Raw genomic sequence first — 7,814 nt, forward strand, 5'->3', positions numbered from 1 at the left:
TTGACCAGGCACGGTGGCTCACACCTGTAATCCTAGCACTTTGGGAGGCCAAGGTGGGTGGATCACCTGAGGTCAGGAGTTCAAGACCAGCCTGGCCATCATGGTGAAACCCCATCTTTATTAAAATAATAATAATAATAAAAAGAAACAGAATTTCACTCTTGTTGCCCACACTTGGGTGCAGTGGTGTGATCTCAGGACACCGCAACCTCCACCTCCTAGGTTTAAGTGATTCTCCTGCCTCAGCCTCCCAAGTAGCTGGGATTACAGGCGTGCACCACCATGCCTGCCGAGGTTTTTAGTTTTAGTAGAGATGGGGTTTCACCATGTGGCCAGGCTGGTCTCAAACTCCTGACCTCGTCTGATTCACCCGCCTCGGCCTCCCAAAGGGCTGGGATTATAGGCATGAGCCATTGCACCAACTTTCTTTCCTTTTGTTTTGTTTCCAAACTTTGGCCATCATGTACCACATGAAATTGTGAAAAAAATTCATGTGGAATTCTGCTGAGTGTCCTTAGTGGCAGGCAAGAAGTCCAAGAACCCAATTCCCCACCTCATAGGAAGAAAAACCTTGCAGTAGGTAGAGGACCCTTCCACAGCACCAGCCACTCATGGTGGCCTCTGGGGTCCTCTGAGAACTACTTGCTTCTTTCTGAAGTCAGCTGGAAGTGAATTTCCAGGCTAAGGCAATACATCACACAATTTTAAAAGGAGAATGGGCCTTAGATACTTTATCATCCAGAAGTTTCTATACATTGGCCATGGCTTGGATTAGCTGTCTAAATTTCACCCTCTGTATGGAGGCAGGTGGGGGAAACATTAATATGCAAATTCCTGGGTCTTGCCTGTAAGAATTTCAGTTCCATAGATCTTAGGAGAAGCCCAGAAACCCTTCTTTTAAAAAAGTTCCAGCTGGGTGCGGTGGCTCACGTCTAAAATCCCAGCACTTTGGGAGGCTGAGGCAGGTGGATCACGATGTCAGGAGTTTGAGACCAGCCTGACCAACATGGTGAAACCTCGCCTCTACTAAAACCACAAAAATTAGCTGTGAATGATGGTGCGCACCTGTAATCCCAGCTCCTCAGGAGGCTGAGGCAGGAGAATGGCTTGAACCCAGGAGGTGGAGGTTATGGTGAGCCGAGATCACACCACTGCACTCCAGCCTGCATGACAGAGTGAGAGACTCCATTTAAAAAAATAAAGTAAAATAAAGAAGTTCCATGAGAACTTGTGGGATTTTTTAGGGTAGTGAAATTATTCTGTATAATGTTATAATGGTGGATGCATGTCATCACACATTTGTCAAAACCTATGGAATGGGTTGGGCGTGGTGGCTCACACCTGTAATCCCAGCAATTTGGGAGGTCAAAGCAGCTGGATCACTTGAGGTCAGGAGTTTGAGACCAGCCTGGCCAACATGGCGAAACCCCATCTCTACAAAAAAAATACAAACAATCAGCTGGGCATTGTAGTGCATGCCTGTCATCCCAGCTACTTGGGAAGCTGAGGCAGGAGAATTGCTTGAACCTGGGAGGTGGAGGTTGCAGTTAGCTGAGATTGTGCCACTGTACTCCAGTCTGAGTGACAGGCGAGACATTGTCTAAAAAAAAAAAAAAAAAAAGACAAAAAACATGGAATGTACAACACCAAGAGTGAACCCTAATGTAAACTATGAGCTTTGGTTGATAATGATGTGTCAATCAATGTTAGTTCACCTATTGTCATGATGCTGATGGTGGGGGAGGCTGCGTGGGTGGGTGGGGGATAGGTGGGAACTCTCTGTACTTTCTGTTCAATGTTGTTGTGAATTTAAAACTGTTCCAAAAAAACACTCTGTTAGAAAAATAAAAGCTCTATGGGTTTATGAAGCCATCAAGAAAAGAAAAGAAGAATCCTGTCTTCTAAAGTAGAGAGATGGACAGTCTTTTAACCAGTCCCTTGTGTCACTTTAACGGGCTTTGATCCCGGAAGTGCTAACTCCCACGTGCTGAAGAGTGTTGAGCTGTAAGAGTGTTGCTCCCTCCCCCGGTGCCCTGGAGCAGCACACATTCATGTGTGCTGAGAGTCATATTTCTGAGCCCCATCCACCTCCCACCTCAAGCATAACACACTCAGGGTAGTCTCTTCCTGACTCTGGGGAACTTCCGTTGAGACTCTGTGGCCTGAAGATTGGCAACTTTCATGCAGTTTAGCTCAAGGTTAACAGCTGGACCTTAAGCTCCAGCCAGCTGGGCATGCTCCTTCTCCTGCTCATATCAGCAGCCACAGCAGAGTCTTGCACTAGCCAGGGCCCCAGCTCCCAGCTGGAGAGAGTAGAAATTAGCCGGGTGGTGGTGGTGGGACCTGTAATCCCAACTACTTGGGAGACTGAGGCAGGAGAATTGCTTGAACCCAGGAGGCAGATATTGGGGTGAGCTGAGATCACACCACTGCACTCCAGCCTGAGTAAGAGAGCTAGACCCTGTCTCAAAAAATAAAAACTCAACAAAGGGCCAAAAAGAAATATCAGGGCCCTATAAAACACCTCTAACTTTTCTGTATCACTTAGCACAGTCCTTTGAATGTGATAGACAATAAATATTTGCTATCAATTTCAACTAAATAGCTTCCACTATCACTGAACATTAGTTTATCTGGTTCATCCTTACAGCAGACTTCCTCAGTTTAAAGTCCTGAAAAACTATTAGAAAAATGTAAGCATCATTAACATTTTACTCCATGGCTTTCAACTTCCCGAGGTCAACAGTGCTGGTATTTTTCATCCGCCCAAGTACAAATCAGCTCTTAGATCAGATGGCTGCTGCAGGCCTGGGCTCTTCTTTTCCAAAATAGTTGTTTCACTGTGATTGGAATAAGCGTAGTGGCTGCTGTTGGAAGGGGAAGGATGCAGGGGAAAGCTGTGAGGAGGCTTTGTGAGTTGGCAGATGCTACGATTTTCCTCCTGGTGCAGCAATTGTGTTGAGCTATATGTTTTTGCATAGACACATTCCTTTGGCAAACAGACTGTTCTTTTTCGTTTCTGCTTCCAACAGACTGATGGCATCCTATGCAGTAAGAGGGAGGCATGCTCCACCAGGAGGGGGAACCCAAGGCTGACTACTCTCATCCGAGCCAGCCCCTAGAGATGCAGGCCCCAGGGAAAGCCACAAGGGGTCGCCTCTGTGCACGGGTGAAATCTGATTTGAGAAAATACCCTTGACAGTGGATGGGCAGCAAGGAAGCTGGAGAAGGCGGCTAGAGTTGTGAAAAGGAGAGATTACTTGTAAATCGACTGAGCCAAGTCAGCAACACACAACTCCTAGGTCTTTTGGAACAGGTGAAAATTAGCTGCTCTCTTGCAGCCTTGTGACCAGACTGAAATGAAAATAAACCCCAAGTCCAATATGCACAAAAAGTCAAATATTCAGCAAGCAGTTCTTAGCAAACTGGCAAAGAACAGTTCATATAACCGGTTCTTTTCTTTCTTTGTTATTTTTGTTGTTGTTTTTTGTTTGTTTGTTTTTGTTTTGAGACTGAGTATCATTCCATTGCCCAGGCTGGAGTTCACTGCAGCCTCCGCCTCCCAGGTTCTAGCAATTCTCCTGCCTCAGCCCCCCAAGTAGCTGGGATTACAGGCATGTGCCACCACGCCTGACTAATTTTTGTATTTTTAGTAGAGACAGGGTTTCACCGTGTTGGCCAGGCTGGTCTCGAACTCCTGACCTCAGGTGATCCACCTGCCTTGGCCTCCCAAAGTGTTGGGATTACAGGCATGAACCACTGCATTCAACCTTTTCTTTTTTCTTTTTGAGACAGGGCAGGCAGAGATAATAACAGGGTCATAGCTAAGAACCGTGGGAATCACCACTCTCTGGTCACCTAGTTGGTGTCACTGATGCACAGTTTCCCAAGGAGACTGGCAGTGGGAAAGACTCACTTCCTGGCATAACCCAGCCACTAAGAGAAGGATGTTTTCCGTAAATCCTTTTCTCACACATCCCCACTCCCAAAACACACCGCAAACACATACCACTCCCTGGACGCTACCTGAATGCCTTTGCATGCACTGTGATGAAGAGCAGTAACCTCAATCCTCAGGCCCCCCTGAGATGATGGTTTCCACACATGTGGACCCAGGAGCAGACAGAAAGGTTGGAAAGCAATGCCAGGAATTCAGGACTTTGGACCTTGCATGATGCTGAATCTTTCACCTTTTATTCTTTTGTGTGGTATAAATTTAGAATGAGAGTTGGTTTGTTTTTTCATGAATTAGTCAGATGATTGACAATGTGATGTATTATTTAGATTTTTCAATACCCAACTGCCCCCCAGCAGAAGGTCATTGTATCTACTCCAGGCTTTTTGAAACATTTTTTTTTTTTTTCTGAGGCAGGAGAATTACTTGAGCCCGGGAGGCAGAGGTTGTGGTGAGCCAAGATTGCACTCCAGCCTGGGCAACAAGAGAGAAACTCCATCTCAAAAAAAAAAAAAAAAAGAAAGAAAGAAAAAAAATTATATCATGTAGTGAACTGAAGTTTTTTTTGTTTTTTTTTTTAATAAAGATGGGGTTTCACCATGATGGCCAGGGCTGGTCTTGAACGCCTGACCTCAGGTGATCCACGCACCTCCGCCTCCCAAAGTGCTAGAATTACAGGCGTGAGCCACCATGCCCGGCCGTGAACTGAAGTTTTTATCACAGAAAAATTGGATTCAAAAGTGCTGCTGCTGCTGCTTTTTTTGATATGGAGTCTCGCAGTGTTACCCAGCTTGTAGTGCAGTGGCTATCCACAGGTGTGATCATAGCTCACTGAAGCCTCAAACCCCTGTGCTCAAAGCAATCCTCTTGGCTCAGCCTTCCAAGTAGCTGGGACCATAGGCGCATGCTACCATGTTTGGCTCAAGAGCTATCTTGAATCTGTGAAGAGCTTGAATATGTGATGGGCTGTTGTGTGGCAAGCAGGTTTAAAAGTGTTTTGAATTCCTCTGATGTATAGGTTTTAGATCTGAAGGGACAGGAACTGTAATCCTATTCAAAGATTTCTGGGCCAGGCACAGTGGCTCATGCCTATAATCCCAGCACTTTGGGGGACCAAGGTGAGAGGATCACTTGAGGCCAGGAGTTTGAGACCAGCCTGGGCAACTTAGCGAGACCCTGTCTCTGTTCAAAAAAAGAAATTTTAAAAAATTTCTGTCTACAATAGCTGCCTTGATAAGTGATGCATTCCCCAGGACTACAGTTGCTCTGGCAAAGGGGGAATGACCTTTGGCAGGGCTGATGTCAGGGAGTTCAGTCCTGGGCTGGATGCTTGCAAAGGTCCGTTGCAGCATTAAAATTCTAGTCTGCTTTGTTCTATTGCTTACTGTGAATATTATCAGAGATTTAGTGGCCGGGTGCGGTGGCTCACGCCTGTAATCCCAGCACTTTGGGAGGCCAAGGCGGGTGGATCACGAGGTCAGGAGATCGAGACCATCCTGGGTAACATGGTGAAACCCCGTCTCTACAAAAAGGAAAAAAAAAAAAGTAAAAAAGATTTACTGATCTTCTCAAGAGCTTCATGGTGGGTTAAAAGGAGGAAAAATGGGGTACAAAGAAGTAGAGAACCAAATTTCTTTCTTTGAAATATTTCCAGTATCCTCAGGCAAACAAGATACGCAATTCAACTTAACACAATAAATATTTACTAAAGCTGACTTTTGGTAAAGCCTAAGCTTGTTAGTAAAAATTTAAAGAGGAATTGAGACAGCCCCAAGAACCCTGGAGAGGTATACATTAGAACAAGTAGTATAAACAACAAGATGGTGTATGCTAAGGGTTCACTGAATTTTTACACTGTATGTCCTATATGAATTCAGGGGAAGGAGAAATCCTTTATTTTGGGCAGATGCATAATTATGTATATCAATAGTGCCTTAGCAAATATTTTGTACATACAACTTACGCTACTAACTACAATAAAATCTGTTTATATCTTGACCTGAGGACTCACTACAAGTAGGGCCATGGGACAGAAGCAGCAAGCAGGCACTTGCCAGACTTCAACCACAAGAAGAAAAGCCAAGACTTTCAAAGCCTTCCTGAGTGGGGACAGTAGAGGAAGGAAGACAGGAAAACAGGGTATAAGGGGTTCTCTTCTGGGTATAATGATGGGCTAAATGATATTACTGACTAACTTGTCATTTTTTAAAATTTACTTTGCCATTATATAGGAACCTTAACGATTTCTCAATCCTTTGATAAATTCACAGCACATCCAATTTGCCTCAATTACATCTTTACTCATTCTTTTCAAGAATTTCTGGGCCAGGCATGGTGGCTCATGCCTGTATTCTCAGCACTTTGGGAAGCCGAGGTGAGCAGATCACCTGAGGTCAGGATTTCGAAACTAGGTTGGCCAACATGGAGAAATCCTGTCTCTACTAAAAATACAAAAATTTGTTGGGTGAGATGGCAGGCGCCTGTAGTCCCAGCTACTGGGCAGGCTGAGGCAGAAGAATCGCTTGAACTTGGGAGGTGGAGGTTACAATGAGCTGAGACTGTGTCATTGCACTCCAGCCTGGACGACAAAACAAGACTCCATCTCAAAAATAAAATAAAATAAAAATAAAAAAGAATTTCTGTCTTCCTTTGAAAAAGAAGAAATGAATAGGAAAATAGTAAAATTTTTGAGACACCAGATACTTTGTATACATTATCCTATTTTTTGTTGAAAATGAGTATTATTATCACCTCTACTTAATCAATGCAGAAACGGACACACAAAAGTGTAATTAACTTGCCCAACGTAATATGGCTGAGAAGAAACAATACAAACTCAGATCCATCTGGCTACAAAGCACGTGGTTTTAAACTACCCTACACTGATTTCCCACTGTCTCCTGTATGCACACCCAGCTATTGATGGTGATGATGTCGGTGAGGAGGAGAATATTAACTGCAATATGCTAATGAACTCAATTATAGAATCAGGTTCTCATGGTTCTAGAACAGAAGCAAGACAATGTTAACAACCAACACAAGAGGGACCTGTAACACCAGACTATAGGGAAACAGCGGCAGTTTCCAAAGCGAGCCTGCCCACTCCTGAGCCCCAGGAGAAAAGCAGTCCTGGCAGTACTGTTGCTGCTTCCAATACAGACAGTTCAATATTGCATTTTAATCCTTAACTGATTTAAAAGCCAACGATTATCCTTTGATTAATTAAAAAAATTTTTTTTATTTTAATTTTTTTAGAGACAAGGACTTGCTGTATCACCCAGGCTGGAATACAGTGGCATGAGCATGATCACAGCTTACTGCAACCTCGCAATCCTGAACTCGAGCAATCCTCCCGCCTCAGCCTCCCGAGTAGCTGGGACTACAGATGTGTCATCAAGCCTGGCTAAATTGTTTAATTTTCTGTAGAATCAGGGTCTTGCTATTGCCCAGGCTGACCTTGAACTCCTGGCCTCAAGTGATCCTCTCCCCTCAGCTGCTCAAAGTGTTGAGATTACAGGCATGAGATACCACACCGAGCCATTAAATTTAAATGAGTCTGTTAATAAAACATTAAGAGGCTGGGCGAGTTGGCTCATGCCTGTAATCCCAGCACTTTGGGAGGCTGAGGCGGGCAGGTCACTTGAGGCCAGGAGTTCGAGACCAGCCTGGCCAACATGACGAAACCCTGTCTCTGGTAAAAATTCAAAAATTAGCCTGGCGTGGTGGTGGGCACCTGTAATTCCAGCTACTTGGGAGGCTGAGACAGGAGAATCACTTGAACCTGGGAGGTGGAGGTTGCAGTGAGCCGAGATCATGCCACTGAACTCCAGCCTGAGTGACAGAGTGAGACTCAGTCTCA

This window comes from Cebus imitator, unplaced genomic scaffold, assembly GCF_001604975.1.
Source record: "Cebus imitator isolate Cc_AM_T3 unplaced genomic scaffold, Cebus_imitator-1.0 Scaffold28, whole genome shotgun sequence".
NCBI classification, from domain to species: Eukaryota; Metazoa; Chordata; class Mammalia; order Primates; family Cebidae; genus Cebus; species Cebus imitator.